Genomic DNA, 18,560 nt, shown 5'->3' on the forward strand with positions numbered 1-18,560 from the left:
TGTTTATTTCCATGCCCCATATAGCTGTGCAAAACACTGTCACACATTTATGGAACCTGGAAAATGAAAATAATTATAGATATGTTTGCTCTAAAACAGTTGAACAGTAGAATTTTATTGGAAGTTTCTTCTGTGTTATGAAACAGCAGTGCTTATCCCCTACTCCCTCCATTAAAAAAAAAAAAGAAAAAAATACAAAATATTATCATATCTGCCAACTGACAAGTCAGCAACATTTTTTAAAAAGTTACGATGACATTTTTTAAACAACAGATTTTTAGTGAAATATTAATTTAATTATTTCTTCCAGTGATTGAGAGTTTAAAAGGAAAAAAATTGTCCACGACAAGTTATTGAAAAGACTCTGAAATCCAATATATATGCTCAGAATCTGAACTCCATATGCATCCAAGGATACATATTAATCCACATACATTCTGGAAAAGTTTAATCAGCAGTAGAAATGCCAACAATTTTTTTGTCAACCTATTTTGCTTGTTAGTTCAGATTTTAAAATTTACACTAAAAGTCAGTATTACCTTTGGGAAAAAGACAAAACAGAGACAACAGCTAAAAAAAAAAAAATCACAATATTTTAATAGACAAAAAGTCCTTCTAAATGTAACACACTGGAATACATTTTCAAGATCTACACGCACCCAGATTACCCTCACATTCTAAAAGAATGTTGTTTTCAAAATCTAGCTATGTTCCTAGATTTAGTACGGAAGAATAATTTTTGTTCAGGAAATACTGTGATGTTATTTTCTGTGTTTAGAAAACAGACAAAACAGAAAGATTTTTATCACAGAAAAAAACCCTGCATTCTTAAATGAAGCATACCAGTATGCAACAGTTTCTGTTGTAACTACAGAGATTTGGATAGAAATAATTGAAATACAGTCTACTGTTCTGCTGTTGATTCTGCACCTGATCTTCTTTAATCTTTGAAAATTGTTATTTGCAAAGTGTGATATAGAAGTTAGTTGACTCCCACCTCACCCCTAAGCCCACAGCTGAACTATTTCTGTAAGTACATAAATCCATATTTTGGGCTGGCTTTATGATAAAGGCAGTTAATCCAGGCAAGCCATGTGGCCTCAACGTATTTTTGAAACAAAACAACTAATAAAAACAGAGTAAAGCTAAAACTTCACAGATATCAAAAGGTAAGAGACAATAAAGCAAAAACACCACAAGAAACTTTTTCTTTCAGTCATTAAAGTAAGTGCCTCTTTTCTCCAATACACTCTGCCAGTAAGCAATGAAACATACATAAAAAGAGACTTTCTAAAAAAAAATTAAGTATTGGTTAATTTTAGGTACATTATACTCAAGTGACTTTATAGATTGGTTATATTTAAAAACTATATGGAAGAAGATGTTTTATGATGGCTACGATCAAATATTGCTGATGAAGACAGCAAAGATTAATCGAACTAAGCCTAGGAGAAGCTAACCCGAGAAGATAGACAGTATACCATCAAATAATTTTTCAGCACCCATTTACTTCTTATACAGAATCAAAGAATAGTCAAATAAACTCCTACATGAAGCATAAATGCCAAAGTAGCAAAACACTACTGATGGGGTTTTTTTAGAAATAAAAGCAATCATTACAACTCGCAAGAGCAGAACAAGATTCAGGAGAAAACAGTATACTTCTAAGGAAGACAGTTTATAGGATAGATATAGGATGCGATGATAAACATTTTTACACTTCTGGTGGAGGAGACCACACTTTTTTCTAAACACACAGAGGCTTTTATCTCAAGAGGCAAAACTTAAATTTCCTTGTGTGTCATTAAAATGTAACCTATAAACTTTGCTAATGGTTCTGGGAAATACGTTATTTGCAGGAACACAACAAATCTGTTGCCACAAAATATTATAATTTTAATTTTTTTAACCCTTACTATCAGATCCCCCTCCCTCGCCAAAATTAATTGAAGTTCATATGCAATTCTATTCTCACTGGAAGTCACAGACCTAAGAACTTTGATATAGTAGAGCCATACAGGAATAACAGTAATGATCTCTCACTGCATGAGATTTCTAAGATATTATTTCTACTTAAATATGAATGTGGGAGTATGGCTGTAACGTTCTTTTGGTCTCCTCTGAGCTGATGCTCAGAGTGTAAAATAACTCCTCATGATTCAGAAAATAGGCCTAGCTATTCTTTCAACACCTAAGTAAAATAGGAGTAGGCTTGAATACATGATCTCAGGTGCTGGGATGGGTTTAAATACATTAGGGAGATGTTTGTCCTTTATTTTCAGAAATCATCATAATATATTAAAGAAAGAAGAGTGGTCTGGGATATTTTTGTTTCTACTCATCTTCAAACACTTGAATGGCATATCCATAGTTTATCTACACAACAGATAGAGTTAATATGATGTAAGGTAGAACTGAAAATAGTTACAAGAGTATCTTGGTGAATACATTTAAAACAAACAGAGAGGTTTATAACTATTTGCATTAAATTGCCAAGGCTACTAAATACTACTAGGAAAAAAAGCAACTCAAGATCTCTGAAGCATCTTTACACTACAAGAGAAGAATTTTACTTTTAACTGGGTTTTGTATGTTGATTTATTGAACAGTGATTTCTGAATACAGTACTCATAGAAATCTATTTGGTCCATACATCTCATCACTAAACTGTGTGTCAGGCTGCATATGCATGTCCATACATAAAAACTCTAGCATCATCAAAAAAACCCCGTACCTTAAACACCACAATTTTATTCTTTAATACTTGGTAAACTAGGCATTATTTTGCAGATACCAATGTGTAAACCAGTGAGGAAAACAATCACTGCTCAAAAACAAGATACATGTCAGCAAACAATGCAGTTGTACACATCTAAGCTAGTTCACAAAGAAAAATAGACACTTTAAGTGCTCAATTCATCTGGCCTTAGGTACCTACTTTCTCATAATATGAGGTTACATTCTGATACGCACATTCCTCTCAAGACAAACAGTTCAGATGTGATAATGCTACAAAAAGCTAAATATGGTCAGAACAGTATGTTCTCGTATTTCTGGACAGCCAAGAGCCAAGGAAATACATTAGTCCAAAAACGCAGGATACCCCTGAGAAGGCATATTGGTCTAGATGGAAGCAGACAATAAGATTTTCCAATGCTTTAGCTAATAATATTGCATAAATTAAAAGAGATGTGAACCCAAAGCTTCCATTATGCCCTGTTCTTCAATCCATTTCAGAATAAATGCAAAAACAAGACTGAAAAGTTAGATCAAGGAAATCAAACTCTTCAGAGACCAAACTTAATTTATTATATCTACAATGCAGTAAATCTTTAGTATCACTTTTATCTCATTAATTATATAATTTGAAAAACTTTACAAATCTATTTTAAAGATAATATTTATAAAAACCTATCTGACATAACCACCTGTCCAGTGCTATAATGAAAGAGACATTTAAAACTTTCTTTAATACTATTTAAATGCATACGGTTTGTAAGTTGGTTTGCATGTTTTAAATTAGTAGATTTAAAATTCAGCAAGTTAGTTTGTTTGGATTTTTTAATTTCGGGGACTAGGAATGCTGGTGTACATCTCCTAGGTATAGAAGTCTCTGCCAATCCTGAATGTATTTTGATCATCTGACCTGATGAAATGTGAACAGCAGTATCAGAACTGTAAGACACCGAATCAGATTATGCCAAAAACCCCAGATAAATAACTAGGCATCCACCTTTGAGGTTATGTTCAACACTGCTCACACTTTTTTTGCCTGTTCAAATGGCTTTAATACAGAATAGAGTATTAAAATTTATGTAACTGAAACATATTCAGAATAATTTTGTTCAAGTTTTTGACCAAAATGGTCTCTCATGTAAGATAAGGAAGTTTCAAACACCCACAGGCAAAGTTTTAGACACATGGAAAAAAATAAAAATATTATATTAATTATTTTTTATAAAACAGTTGTGTAATTCTGTGTATGTATGCATGCGCGTATGTAAACAGGCTACACACAAACACTTGTGAGAGAGAACTAGTCTAGACAATTACTGCATTTAACTCTTCAGGCTAGGTACTGCATTGGAAAAGGGCTCCAGGTAAAAAAGGAAGTATAAACATATATTTTAAGCATGTGTATTATAAAAGAAACACTTAGATGTATAATTTACTTTGAAAGCTTGAATACAAGCTCTCAGACACTAGAAATGAAATTAATTTTGAATGAAGATAAGATTGTTCAGTTGACACAATTCTGGCTTCATTGAAAAAAGTGTATCTTGATTGGTATACAAGACAAATTTCAAGATGGAAAATTTACTTCTACAGTATAGAAGCATTGGGATATATCACCATGTGAGGGATATCTATTTTAAACTCTGAAAATCCACAAATTCACGCCTTTATTGTAGTTATGCAACAGCATTTATGTAAAGAAATTACCCAGCTTGTCTTGTCTATATTTTGTAAACTTTTAAACAAAGTATAAAGTATATTTAAAATGCTGATGAATAAAACACCATCATTCTATGCAAAATAGGCATTCAAGTTGCATTACTACAACCCTACAGAGTATTAACCGTGGAAACTTGGGCCTCCTCTGCCTTATGTACTTCTTTCCTCTGGTGTAGCTCAAAGTAATTCAAACACTGAAACAGACTCTCCCTTCTCCTGAATGTTTCTTACATTATATTCACTACCACTCATCTAAGAGAGATGGAGAACAGAAACATAATAGCAAAGCCATTATTTCAAGATTGCACAGACATCCCTTCTTAAATGACAACTGCAGAAATATATTATTATACAATAAGAATATTTGCTGGATTTATCCTAGAAAAAATTAGTAATCAACTCATTAACTACTTTATGAAGAGACAGAAGATGTTTGCATGGAATACAGTGTAGAACTGATTCTGACTGGTGCAGAACCACTAATGTACTGACGGTTCATGAACTTCAATATCTGACCATGGCAGATTTTAGTTTTTGGGTGATAGCACTTTAGGCTTCAGGAATTTACAGTTAAAAACTTTAAACCTAGCAGTTACCCTAATAAACTTCACTGTGACCCACACATCTTCTAGCGCCTTTCTGCGCCTTGAAAGTTGGCATTAGAGGACATGAATTTTCATTAGTTTTTGTAATACAGCTTCAGCTCCATCGGGTAATTTTTTTTAGATATGAAGAATTATTCAGAAGAGAAACAATCAGACTATAAGGGGGCGAACCATCCACTTTTCATACTATTCCATTATTTGCTTTTTACATGAGCTGATCTTAGTTTTTCTTTTACTATTCCCCTTCCAACCCTGAAGTACTCTGGTCAACAAAGATTATACAGAAGATCTATACTTTAAATTACTGCAGCTATTGCATTACTGTACTGAACTACTGCACTGTATAACTAATTACTGCACTAATACACTGTATGAGTACAACACATAAATATTTGTTTCCTGATCATACGATATTTTAAACACAATGTGGTGATGGACAACAAAATTACTAAAATATTGAAAATTACTTTTTGGAGGAACTTTTTACAGGGGGACGTAGTGACAGAATGAGGGGGAATGGTTTTAAACTGAAAGAAATTCTTTACTGTGAGGGTGGTGAGACACTAGCACAGGTTGCCCAGGGAAGTTGTGGGTGTCCCATCCCTGGCAGTGTTCAAGATCAGGTTGGACAGGGCTTTGGGCAACCTGGTCTAGTGGGAGGTGTCCCTGCCCAGGGCAGGGGGGTTGGACGGAATGATCTTTAAGGTCTCTTCCAACACAAACCATTCTATGATTCTATGACTCCTTGCTAAAAGTAGAGATGCTTAAACAAAGTTACTGCTCATTATGATCAATTAAATTGATAAAATTAGACTTTTTGTTTCCTTTCCAGTATCTTAATTTTGCTGACAAACGGCTTTATTTTAGTGTTATCCCACAGTCAAAAAGTTTTATTCAGAATGGAAGAAATTAAAAATTTGAATTAATGTAAAATTCTCTATATAAAATTAAATTCTCTGATAGTTCAATTGACATAATTGTATACTTTAATAAAACATACTGTAGGCATAAGATTCTAACCTAATATGTACGTTGCACATTTACATGAAAATTTAATGTATTTTATTTTATTTTAGCATTAAGCATTTACAGTTTAATTGTGCAACTTCTCAGGTACATTTTTTTATCTATAGATGAAAACCTATGACAATTTTCAGAGAACACTAAGATACAACCTATGTATAATTTAATATGCATTTGAAAATTTTCATTGGGTTCTTATCTCACTTAAAAATACATTGATGAGACATTGAATGGGAAAAAACCCTCCTCTTCTCTTGACTGAAAAGTATGATTAGCATGGAGCAGAACTGGAAGTCTAAGTTCTACTGTGCTATGTCATTTGTCAACAAAATTGTATGCGGAACGCTTCCGTTTTACAGTATTTTCACTAAAATTTATAAAAATATTTTACTTCCTTAGGTAAGTCCCAATTAATATAAACAACAAATCTGTGTAATGAAATAAAGCGATAATGAACTGAACTTTGTCAAAGCAGTCAGAAAATATACTGTTAAAGTTAAATTATTTTTATACAGGCTACAAGTATATATATGCAAGTTATTCCCTATATCAATATTGAATTAAGAACCATGAAAAAATATAGTTAGTTTACAAAGATAGTCTTTAAAATGCTTAAAATTACAGTTTTCTGCTGAATTTTACATTATATATATCTTGAATTTATCTAATTAAAAATGAAACTTGCGCTTTCCTACCTCTAACGGACGTATCTCATGAAATGCATCTAAGGTTTCTTTTTCCTCTCTTAAATAGTCAGAATACAATTCTACTTCTCTTCTGTGATTTTCAACTAATAACGTTTAGAGAAGAAATCCTGCAGCCAGTCTTACACAACCTACAATTATTGTTCAAGGCCAGATAATAAATGTGGTAGACTAAGTTAAATCTAGCAGTTTAATTTTAGGTAGATAGAGACCTCCAGTTTTCTCTATACATCTCTTTCATGCATGCACTTCAAAAAATAACAGTTTAGGAAAAAAAACAATATTGTTATTGGTTCATTAATCTGAAAGATCTTATTCACAGAATCCTAAGGAGGTCAACAGCATGACTCATTCTGTAGTCATAATTTCTCATTCTACAGTTATCATTGTGCATCAATTCTAACATATAAAGCAGCACTATTCTGATCTCACTAGTCACATTCTCAAAAGAGCTTACAGTGAAAACTACAAGAACAGTACATTTTTACCATTTTAAATATACACGTAGATGATATAGTAAGTTTTAGTACATTATATTTAATATATTAAATTTTATCTTTTAAAGTATTAATTAATTTCCACAGATTTGGGAGTATAAGTCTTAAATTATTATCAAGAGCACAGGAAAAATATATTTTCAAGGTAAAAACTTTTAATATTTAGTAAGTAGAGAAAGAATTTAAAAAGCTATTTACATAAACTTCTTAGGTAGCTCTTACCTATAACTCCATAGTAATTTAATATGCAGGACAAGACAGGTAGTATTTGTACTTTTGTACATATTTCATTGCCAAAGAGAGACTAAAATACTTCAGTAGAAACCTACAGGAAACTTCCCAGAAACACCTGTGGAATATCTTCCCATAATGTAAATTTCTTCAAGGTAATAATCAATAGTCTCACATTCACAAACATTCCTTCCAAATGTGCCTGTATCTTTAAAATGAGGAATATTTTATGCAAGACCATTACTGGTTATTTAATGAGGGTCAATTTGATATGTTTCCATGCCTATATTAAGTATACTATCAAATACTGTTGTTTGTCAAGCAAAAAATGTGATTTTCTAGTCAGTATATGAATACCTACTCAAATAGTGCACACACACACATAGCGTTCTGTGGGTATGACAAAGTAAAAAATATTTAAAATATTTTGTACGAAGAATGCTAATAAAAAAAAGGCTTTAAATGTGGCACGAGAGAATAGACCACATATAGAGCTAGGTATGTGCTATCTTCTCCAGTAAGACCTATACAAGACTTATTTTATCTGTATGTGGGCTGTGGTATCTTAAATAGTTAAAACCTGCAGTACTACTTAAATATGTGACAAATAAACACTATAACATTATTTTAGCAGTAACTTGGTCTCTAACTTTCTTTTTCATTATGTAAAATTTAGCACTTTAATATGACAAAGTAACTCAGGAGTATGTGCCTTACCTATATCTGATATATCTCTACATCTTAAAGGATAGGTCAGAGAAGAAAAAGACAGGGAGAAGACAGTGGAGATGACATTTCACTGTAATGATTACAAACAGGAGATAGAAGAAACTGTATGTATATCACAGTTACTGACAAATTTAACTGCCAAATTAGTACACTTTCACATCTTTAAAATAGAAGATATTATTGCAGACCCTCAGTTACTCCCTCATAACTGAAAATAAGCCTGCTTTTCTTGACTTGACCAAAGATGTTCTGAAGTGAATGCATAGCCACACAATCAGTACAAAACAAATTCAATTAATTTATACCAGTTGATAATCACAAAAATACTTCAGATTTGTACTGAAATTAATACAAATGAAACATAAATAGCTGTTTAATGATTTCTGTTTCATATACAAACCAAATAGAGTCCTTGTTTTTCAGTTATCCTATTTAAATTACTTTTTAAAATTCTTTTAACTGCAGCTCTACTGCTTCAATAGGTGTTAGTAAATGAAGCTATAATAACTAACACTAGGTGACTGTGTACTGATCTGATCCAGTAGGACAACAGATTACATTCTAAATAGTCTTTACAAAATATCAATCATATAATGAGACTTCTACAAATTACTTGTGCTATAAAAGATGTTCCCTCTTCATATATTTGTATTTATAAATTCTTCATGCATAATAGAATAACATGAAACAATGGATTAGCACACAGTAAAAATTAAAAATATATAATATTCAACAACATTAACCTACAAAATAAAGCTGCTTGTTCCCTGAATTTGTGTATGTGTAAATACATACCACATGCAATTTGTTTCTGAATTTCTATGTTGGTTAAATTAAGACATTCCAGCATTGCTGTTTCTCAGTCTCAGATATCGCCATTTACCTTTTAACACAATAAATAATACTTTGTTTATACTCTAAATGTTGTTCATTATTAGTACTTTAGCATGTGGATTAAATCTTCTGAATATAGCAACATATCACATCTTTAGCTTTACTACTTTAATAATTGCAACTGAAGTCCCTAGTGTTCTAAACTTAGCTTCATTCATTGCTTTCATGTTTGATAGAACAGAAAATGTACAGATAATTTTAAAAGCCACAATTTTGCTGAAGATTTATTACAGCTGCATCACCTATTAGTTTAGAAAAAAGCAGCTAAATGTATAAAGTACAGTTTTTATGCTATAGTTCATTGTGTCTTAACACATATGCAGAACAGATTAATATTTAAATCTCAGTTCTCTAAAATTTCATCAGACCCTACTTACTCTAAGCTTGATAATGACATATAATTATATAAGCTATGAAGTAGCATCAAAATAAAAATCCTTATCTTTCCCTTTTGTCTTTTTATAAATCAATTTATAGAACTCAGTTTTAAGCAGATTTAATCCCTTTCTCACTCAATTCACTTACATTTCCTCTATGGATATCTGACCTTTCATTTTTTATTTATATAAAGTATTTTTCCTTAACTACATGGGCACAAGTAAAACAATATCCAATACCTCTATGAGTAACAACTGCAAGTTCTTTAGTTCTTTCTATCTGATCAGCATTTCTTGGTCGTCGTCTTGTGCTTTGTAAATTTGCTTGATGAAGGGAGAGTTCTTCCTTGCAAGTGGCCGATTCCAGAATTGATTTTCTTATATTCATAGCTTGCACTTGTTGCTCTTCAGAAGGTTGTCTATAGGTGGTCACTGCACTGGATACAGCAACACCAGCAGATGTGCTAGCAACAGTAACAGCACCAGTAGTGGTCGCAAAATGCTCCTCTAACTCACCAGTGGAGGCAGTTTTGATCAAAGTGGAAGAACCTGTGGGACACACAGTAGCACTGGATGCTAACTTTTTCTTTTGAATTTTTTTTTCCTGACCAACCTAAGAGATTAAATTTCCCCCTGATTAACATAGTAAAGACAACTGACATGAAAAGAGGAAATTCGATATACTTTATTTCAAAAATTGAAGTAATCAGAACATTCTTTAATGCTAGTGAACATTTTGTAATCATAGTGATATTACACATTTAGTTTTAAATGTCCTCAAAAACTATAGTATAAACTTTTGTACCAGTCAGAATGACAGCACATAATTTCCACTCCTGCAAATTCAGTCCTGAAATCAGCATGGGTAGAACAAAATATACAACTATATCATTAAAAGACACCCCACATGCAGAAGTGATAACCACCCTATCGAGGAGTGATACAGAAGCATCATATAGTAACTCAGATAGTAGGCAAAGCTTCTGTACTCCAACTGCTAGTAAGGCTCCCAAATATGTACATAGATTTGATTCTTTTCATCAAAGCTTGGCAGGTCTCTAAAAGCTCACTTAAACATGATACAAGGCCAAGGGTAGATAGACAGTAAAAGGTACACATTTAAACAAAATATCTAACCATATTTATTTATACTTGATATTGGACAAAAGCTGCATCTGCAGTCCTCTTTCTTTGCTCTCTGATTCCTGTAACAGGCCAGATAATTTTACTCAAAAAACCCATGCACAAAATGTTTGATGAGTAAAAAACTGTACATATACTGCTTGAGAAAATATTAAGTAAATATTTATAACTTGTCTAGTACTTAAAATTTATAACCCATGTGGGAATTTTTAGTATTTTATTAACATTTTCATCCTTGCCCATGCCCCAGATTTGTCTGCAAATATTTGGAGGCCAAGTGTCTCACCTGTAAGCATTTAGAACATCTAACACAATAGCAATTCCACCTTGACTGGAACACATAAATGACTGGGCAATGTATAATAAATGACAAATTAGCATAAACGAAGTTGATGTAGCATTAATTGTACTATGTGGAGTCTCTTTCTCTGGAGACATTCAAGATCTGCCTGGACATGTACCTGTGCAACCTAGTCTAGGTGATTCTGCTCTGGCAGGGGGGTTGAACTGGATGATCTTTCAAGGTCCCTTCCAACTCCTAATATTCTATGATTCTGTGGTTCTTCCATAATATTGATTAAGGAGCTCTTGAACAGTCATTCAAACAATAATATTCCACACTTCTCTCTACTTCTGAGCTATCCTTTCACACAGACTTTGAGACTTGGTTTTTAAGTGTAGTGGGTGATGACAGGATGGAAACAAAACAGAGCTATTGCACTGTTAGAACAACCTATACACTAGAAAACGGAAATAAGACTAAGTGTATAGTACCTTTCATGCACGAGGTAAATGATAATCTCTTGACAGAATTATCAAATGTACTGTATAAATAAATGGAACATATCCTAATGTCAAAAATACACAGTCATGCTAATAAAGTATCTTCTGCTTACTGCAGAAATATTATGCTAAAAATGTTTTAGTTTGCTATAATACTTAAAAAAAATACTGCCATAACAGAATACTTGAGTGCTGTGTAGACAACTAATAGGGCTGCTGTGGGTACATATTATTTTTGCAATCCTACATTCAATGCACTAATATCTGTTCTGCAGAACACCACTTCTAAATCATACACTGGTGGTTCCCCCTGCAAAACTAAACAACCTTAAAAGCACCAGGCAAGACTCCAGGTCTATGTGTCAGAGACCAAAGCAAAAACTACTTACTGTCCTATGATGACAGCGCTATAAGTAACTAGAATAGACCTAGACCCGTTTTATACTTTCTTTCAGAACAGAAAAAGAAAATTGTCGCAGTAATTAATAATATCAAAAGACCAGACTAGTTAAGATTCCGTATGCAGTAAATTTTGACAGACTGATATCAAGATTAAAACAGAAAATAAAAGTGCACATTCAAGAGATATTTTAGACTGGGATAATGTTGATTAAAACAAAGAAAACTTATTGAATATTACGTAACTACTACTATTATAGTAAAATCTATGTGGATGCATCTTTATCATGCAAGCAAATGTACAAGAAGAGGAAGTCACCTGCTCCCAGTATCAAGCTCAAAGCAAAATTATATTCACAATCTGAGTCAAAAGACATGTCATGGTTTACTGCTTTAAAAATGGACAGCACTTTAAATTATACAAGTTAAAATACAGCTCATCTCAAAAGAAAACACCAAGAAAAATTATACTTACTTAAAGCTTCAAATCTTATATATTGAAAAGTATTGTAATACTGGCTAACTAGGGAGGTTCCAGTTGACTGGAAGCTTGCAAACGTGATGCCTACCTACAAGAAGGGCCGGAAGGAAGACCCGGGGAACTACAGACCTGTCAGTCTGACCTCAGTGCCAGGGAAGGTGATGGAGCAAATCATCCTGAGTGCCATCACATGGCACATGCAGGACAACCAAGCCATCAGGCCCAGTCATCATGGGTTCAGGAAGGGCAGGTCCTGCTTGACTAATCTTATCTCCTTCTATGATGAGGTGACCTGCTTGGTGGATGAGGGGAAGGCTGTGGACATTGTCTACCTGGACTTTAGTAAGACTTTTGACACCATCTCCCACAGCATCCTCCTGGAGATGCTGGCTGGGCATGGCTTGGATGGGCATACATTTTGCTGGGGCAAAAACTGGTTGGCTGGCCGAGCATAGAGAGTTGTGGTGAATGGAGCTAAATCCAGTTGGCGACCAGTCACAAGCGGTGTTTCCCAGGGCTCAGTTTTGGGGCCAGTCCTGTTTAACATCTTTATCAATGATCTGGATGAGGGGATTGAGTGCTCCCTCAGTAAGTTTGCAGATGACACTAAATTGGGAGGGAGTGTTGATCCTGTCAGGTCCTGCACAGGAGGTTCAACTTGAATATAAGGAAAATCTTTTCTACTGTGAGGGTGACAGAGCACTGTCTGTAAAAACATGATCTATGGTGTCCTAGTATTCTGTGAAAATGGGCTTAGACCAATTGAAACACCTATGGACAAAGTGGCACTCTCTTCACTTCAGTCATCTGCAGTCAAACCTGACATTTCAGTTGGTCAAAGGAACTATTTTAAAAATTGCAATTTCCTATATGTTATTATAAATATTACTTTCCCTTTCTCTTCTGGCTAAAAATAAAACAAAACAAAACAAACAAACAAACAAAAAACCCACCCAAACTTGCAATGAAAAATAGTACAACAAGGAAGAAAGGAAGACTGATTTCTGCTTTATGGATATAGTTCAAACCAGCTATTTTCAGTCAGCTGAAGTCAACTCAGAAGTCATCACTTTGAATTCACAATCAGCAACTGAGAAAATTTGAGGCTTGAGGAACTGCCAAGCTGCACCATGGGAGGAAGCAATAAGGATGTGGAGGCAAGAAAGAGTAATTGTTGCTTGGGGCATGGGTTCATAAAGGAAGGGAACCTGATCAGCCCAGACTAAAGCTGTCTGAAACCTACTAGACAGGACTACTATTTCTCTAAGTGAGTCTCTCTGGACTGAAAACAGATCAGAATTGGTTAAACTCAGGACCTTTCATGTGTTAAATCAGACTGCTTATGTAAGGAAACAGTTGAAGTAGTATTTACGCATAAAAATTTACAACTATGTAGGAGTGGAGGGAGATCAAGCTGATGATCTGCAAAGCAATTCAGTTCAGAAAACTAGTCTGAATGAACTACGACTCAAAAGTGTAACTGCTAAAACTTTGGATAATGCAAACATATGGAAGACCCATAAGCCTTTCTATTTATATAGGAGTTGATGTTGCTCCTGATTCCAGGATCATTTTTAGTAAAGGAAAGAGGCAAGAGCCTTTGACATTTGCCTGAGACAAAGCTCCAGAAATAGATTATGAATCTGTGCTAGATGCACTCACTTTGCATATGAAATATGCTACAAGTATGCACAAGTAGTGCATATCAAGTTGTAAACATGATAGCAGAGGAAATCTAAAACCAGGTAAGTTCATAGTGGAAGTCCTCATTTAAATTACTCTAATGGACTAACTTTTTACAAATAATCCCTGAAAGAATAAAATAATCTAGAGAGATAATTAATACCTTTGCCCACTCTGCAGAGGCATTCACTAACAAAAATTAAAATGAAGAAAAAGGTATCTATTACAGTAAAAATGCTTTAATTGAAAATGATGGGGTTTTTTCTTCCCTTTCAGAAGACTATGACTTGAGAAATCTTTCCTTTAAAACAGAGAATGCTAGAACAATGTATCTTCCCTCTCCATTCAGCACAGATATTTAAAATGTATTCATGCAACTTGTAAGTAAAGTGCTAATAAAAAATCAACAACCTTTAGAAACTGTAGACCTGAAAAAGTAGTCACAGTAGTTCATGTGTGTTGGAAAGCAGAAGCAGACAAATACAGTTCTTGTTATAGATATCAATTTGAAACTCTACATACTTTAGAAGTTGTTCTCTTAGCCAAAATAAATTAATTTCAGACAAGACAACCTGAGTTTTATGTTCATTTTATAAGCTTGAGCTCTATGCTATGTTAACATGTTATATTAAATCCCAGATTAAGATGTAGATTTCAGATGTAGTGTTGTCCCCTACCAAACCAGAACTGATCTTCTCTTCTAGTTCCACAAGCTTCCACAAGGTGGAATGTATCAGTGATTAGTCAACATGCATTAACAAATTAATTGAGATTGTGGGGTTTTTAAATAAAATTAACAAAATTAACTACCAGTATTTTACTGCCATTCTTTCCCGTAAGATAAAATTGAGAATTAAGTTTTTGCAGGATGCAAACAGAAAGGATTTTAAGGAAAATTAATTCAGTAAATCAAACCGATAGAATGAAATAAAAATTACCATGCTTTCAGATATTAACCATTGACTGGATGGAAAGAAACTATTTCCAGCACAATGCCATTTTTAAATAAAACTTTGACATTAAGTAAGTTACTATAACTTCTGTTATTACAAGCCAAGTATTATAATACCACAGACTGAAAGCATGGCTAGTAAAAATTGACTAAGTTGAAAGCTTACCATTAAATGTCTGAAATGTAACTAAAGAAGTTGATACATAAAAAGATATTTGGCAAAAGTTTTAAAGATTTGCTAAATTTGCTTTTATTCGGAGACAACTGATGAAGAAATAAATGTTCTAATACTATTTATTTGTCCACCTGTTAGTAATACCATGCTGATTAAGAGTCAAACTGAGCAAAAACAAATGAACATTCTGCAGCGTGAGTTTGGTTCATATCATACTGTTTTATAGGTTCATAGGATAATTCAGGGTAAAATGGATCTCGGGAGGTCTCTTCTTGTCATGACAACCTAAAACAGGATGAGTTATGAGGTCAGACCAGTTGCTCAGGGCTTTATCCAGTTGGGTATGGAGAAAACTTCCTAAGAGGAAGACTGCACAATCTCCCTGAGTGATTTGCTCAAATGCATAGGACAGTCTTCACAGAAGAAATGTTTCTCTTTATATCTGGCCTGAAGATATAATTTCCAATTTTGTCAGTCATATCTTATCCTCACACCATGCTCCAGCATGAAAAGCTTGGCTCTGTCTTTTCCATAACCCCCTTGCAGGCATTTGGAATCCCAGACCTTCCTCACAGCACAAGTGCTCCAGCCCTCAACCATCTTGGTGGCTCTCCACAGAACTTGGTCTAGCAAAAATCTCCTCTTCCCTGTCATGGGACCCAAAACTTGATGTACTATTCCAGCCATGGTCACAGGAGTGCTGAGTATAGGACAATAATCCTTCCCTTTGATCTACTGGCTAAATTGCTATTAATATAAACCAGGATGCTTTTGGCCCTCTTTTCCGGCAGGGCACAGTGCCAGGCCATGCTCAGCTTTCTGAGCCAGAACCCACAGGGCCTTTTCAGCAGAGCTTCTTACTATCAGCCAATCCTCTTGCCAGGAGTTCTTCCTACCCTAGTGAAGGGCTTTGCATTTCCTCTTGTTAAGTTTCAAAAGATTCCTGTTGGCACATTCCTCCAGCCTGTCTATGTCCCTATGGATGGCAACCCTGCCATTAACTACATTGACTGTTGACTGGCATTTTGGTGTCATCTGCAAACACAATGAGATTGTACTCTTTCATTGATTCAAGTTCATTAATAAACAATGAACAGAACTTGCGCAAGGATGGACTCCTGCCATACTTCACCTGTTACTGGACTCTTAAGTAGAGTATGGGCCATTTATGACTGTCCTCTAAATTTAAATCTAAATCTAAATAAATGCACAGTTACCAGTGCATCTCATTAAGAAGGGGTTTATTTTTGCTAATAAAATATCTTAATTAACTGTTCTCTTTGATGTTCTCTGTCATTAAATATCTGCTGCCTGCAAGACTTTCAAAAAAAGTTACAAATGTAATTAGAAGAATGTATTCCAGACCTGGAATACAAGTGAGTGCAGATATAACAGCTTATATGACTCTTCTAACATATTTTAGATGTCATTCCAGCCTTATTATTTTCACAAATATCTTTTTTTATTCTTCATAAATTTCAAGTATTTTTACCTACTCTTCAGTTCAAATTACTATTTTGCTTCTGTAAATCTACAAGTAAGTAATAGAAAAGAAAGGAATCCACAACACAAGTATACATTTGAGAACATAAAATCAGTATAAAGGGTTGGTGAGAAACATTCTTCTGACCAAATCAGTTTTCAGTTCCCAGATATTCAGAAAGGACATAAAACTGTGGATTTCAATAAATATATGACTGAAAAAATACAGTTCAAAACAAATTTCTAGACTTCAGTTCAAACAGACAATGATCCCTGGATTTATCCAAATAGCAAAGGCTCCTAAAGCTGTCTAGACAGAGGTTTAATATATATTGCTCATTGCTTCCTTTTGTTTTCATGTTGTCCACGAACAGTATGAGGCTTCAAGGAGCTATTTGACACATCAGTAAATATATCCAGAAATATATCCAATGTATTTATCTTCACAGGAGTATAATTTTAAGAGCTATTTTTTTTTTCATTTTTTAAACAGATTAAGATTTGTTATAAATAGTGTGAAGTTCTTAGCAAGGCTTTTCATTTACTAGCCAAACAGTAAATGCAAGCTTGTAGAAAAGGTATTCTGCCAGTTTATTGAATCATAGAATCATAGAATGTATTGTGTTGGAAGGGACCTTTGAAGCTCATCCAGTCCAACCCCCTGCAGTAAGCAGGGACATTGTTACTAGATCAGGCTGCTCAGAGCCTCATCAAGCCTGACCTTGAATATCTCCAGGGATGGGGCCTCCACCACCTCTCTGGGCTACCTGTTCCAGTGATCTACCATGCTCATATTGAAGAACTTTTTCCTAATATCCAACTTAAATCTATTCTTTTCCAATTTAAAACCATTACCCCTCGTCCTATCGCTACATGCCCTAGTGAACCATTCTTCCCCAGCTTACTTATAGGCACCTTTCAGTACTTTAGTACTTAAGTACATCCTTTGCATAGTTTACTCTAGTTGTGTCTAGCAAAATTAACAGCGACTGATAAAGAAATTCTGAAGAATGTAGCATAGTAGATATAATTTTCCATTAGTAATACAAGGCCACAGGATTTGTGTTGACCCCATGCGGGTTTACCTTGGCCAGGGGTTGTTTTCACTAGTTTTGATGATCTTGTACTGGTCCAGTGAGTATTTCCTGACCTGTTTGTATTTTGAGAAAGTTGCGTTCTGAGAATACTACATACAGTAAAGCTCTAATAAAGCTACATAGTCACTGTGTAACAAGCAACAGTTCTTTCTACTTCCCGAGGCTGAGGGAGGCTAATATGCAAATTTCAGATTCTAGTAAACAATAAGAAGCAGCCTGTGTTAAGGAAATATATAAAAAGAAACAACTCCAAGACAGAAGATACAGTCCCTTCTCAGACCTTCAAATGCTATCATTTCACTGTAATGCCCACACCAGGAGCACAGTGAAAAGAATGAAAATAAGACAAAAGAAAAATAATAGAAGGAAGGCAGTTTTTTACTTTTGTAAGTGTATTATTATTGTTGAGGCTTTTCTGTATGATATAATTTAGACCACGAGACTGTTAAAACTTTAACTGGAATAATAATAAACTGTTAACTATTAATTGCATTCCCTTCAGACATAACAAGATTCTGTGTCTAACATTATAATGTATAAGTGCATTACAATCCAACTAACTTTAGATCTGAAGTTTTGTATACCAAACATAAATTATGTTTCCATGTATCTTATACCACTGAAGTACTGTTCAATGACTGTCAGGACTCTGAGGGGTCTAATGGACATAAACCGCTATGCCCAGCCTCCCCTGGGCCTGCCCCGACCCATGCCCATGGGTGCAGTACCCCTAGCGTGGGGCCATCAGTCCCTACTCCATCAATGCTGCAGCAGTGCTGGTCTCCAGTTTCTCACAGCCCTGCCCTCCCTGGCTGTGGGACTAATGTCCCTGCCTGGCCTTGGCCTGTCC

General features: G+C 34.4%; 1 protein-coding gene across 1 annotated transcript in view; it reads right to left on the reverse strand.

Moving 5' to 3' along the window:
• LOC104545194 (CUB and sushi domain-containing protein 3-like) overlaps positions 1-18,560 on the reverse strand; it is a gene marked incomplete at both ends in the record, with an annotated part of 43,816 nt that overhangs the window by 15,007 nt on the left and 10,249 nt on the right. The gene's annotated exons all lie outside the window — the stretch shown is intronic.

Source organism: Mesitornis unicolor, unplaced genomic scaffold (genome assembly GCF_000695765.1).
Source record: "Mesitornis unicolor isolate BGI_N332 unplaced genomic scaffold, ASM69576v1 scaffold44808, whole genome shotgun sequence".
Classification (NCBI taxonomy): domain Eukaryota; kingdom Metazoa; phylum Chordata; class Aves; order Mesitornithiformes; family Mesitornithidae; genus Mesitornis; species Mesitornis unicolor.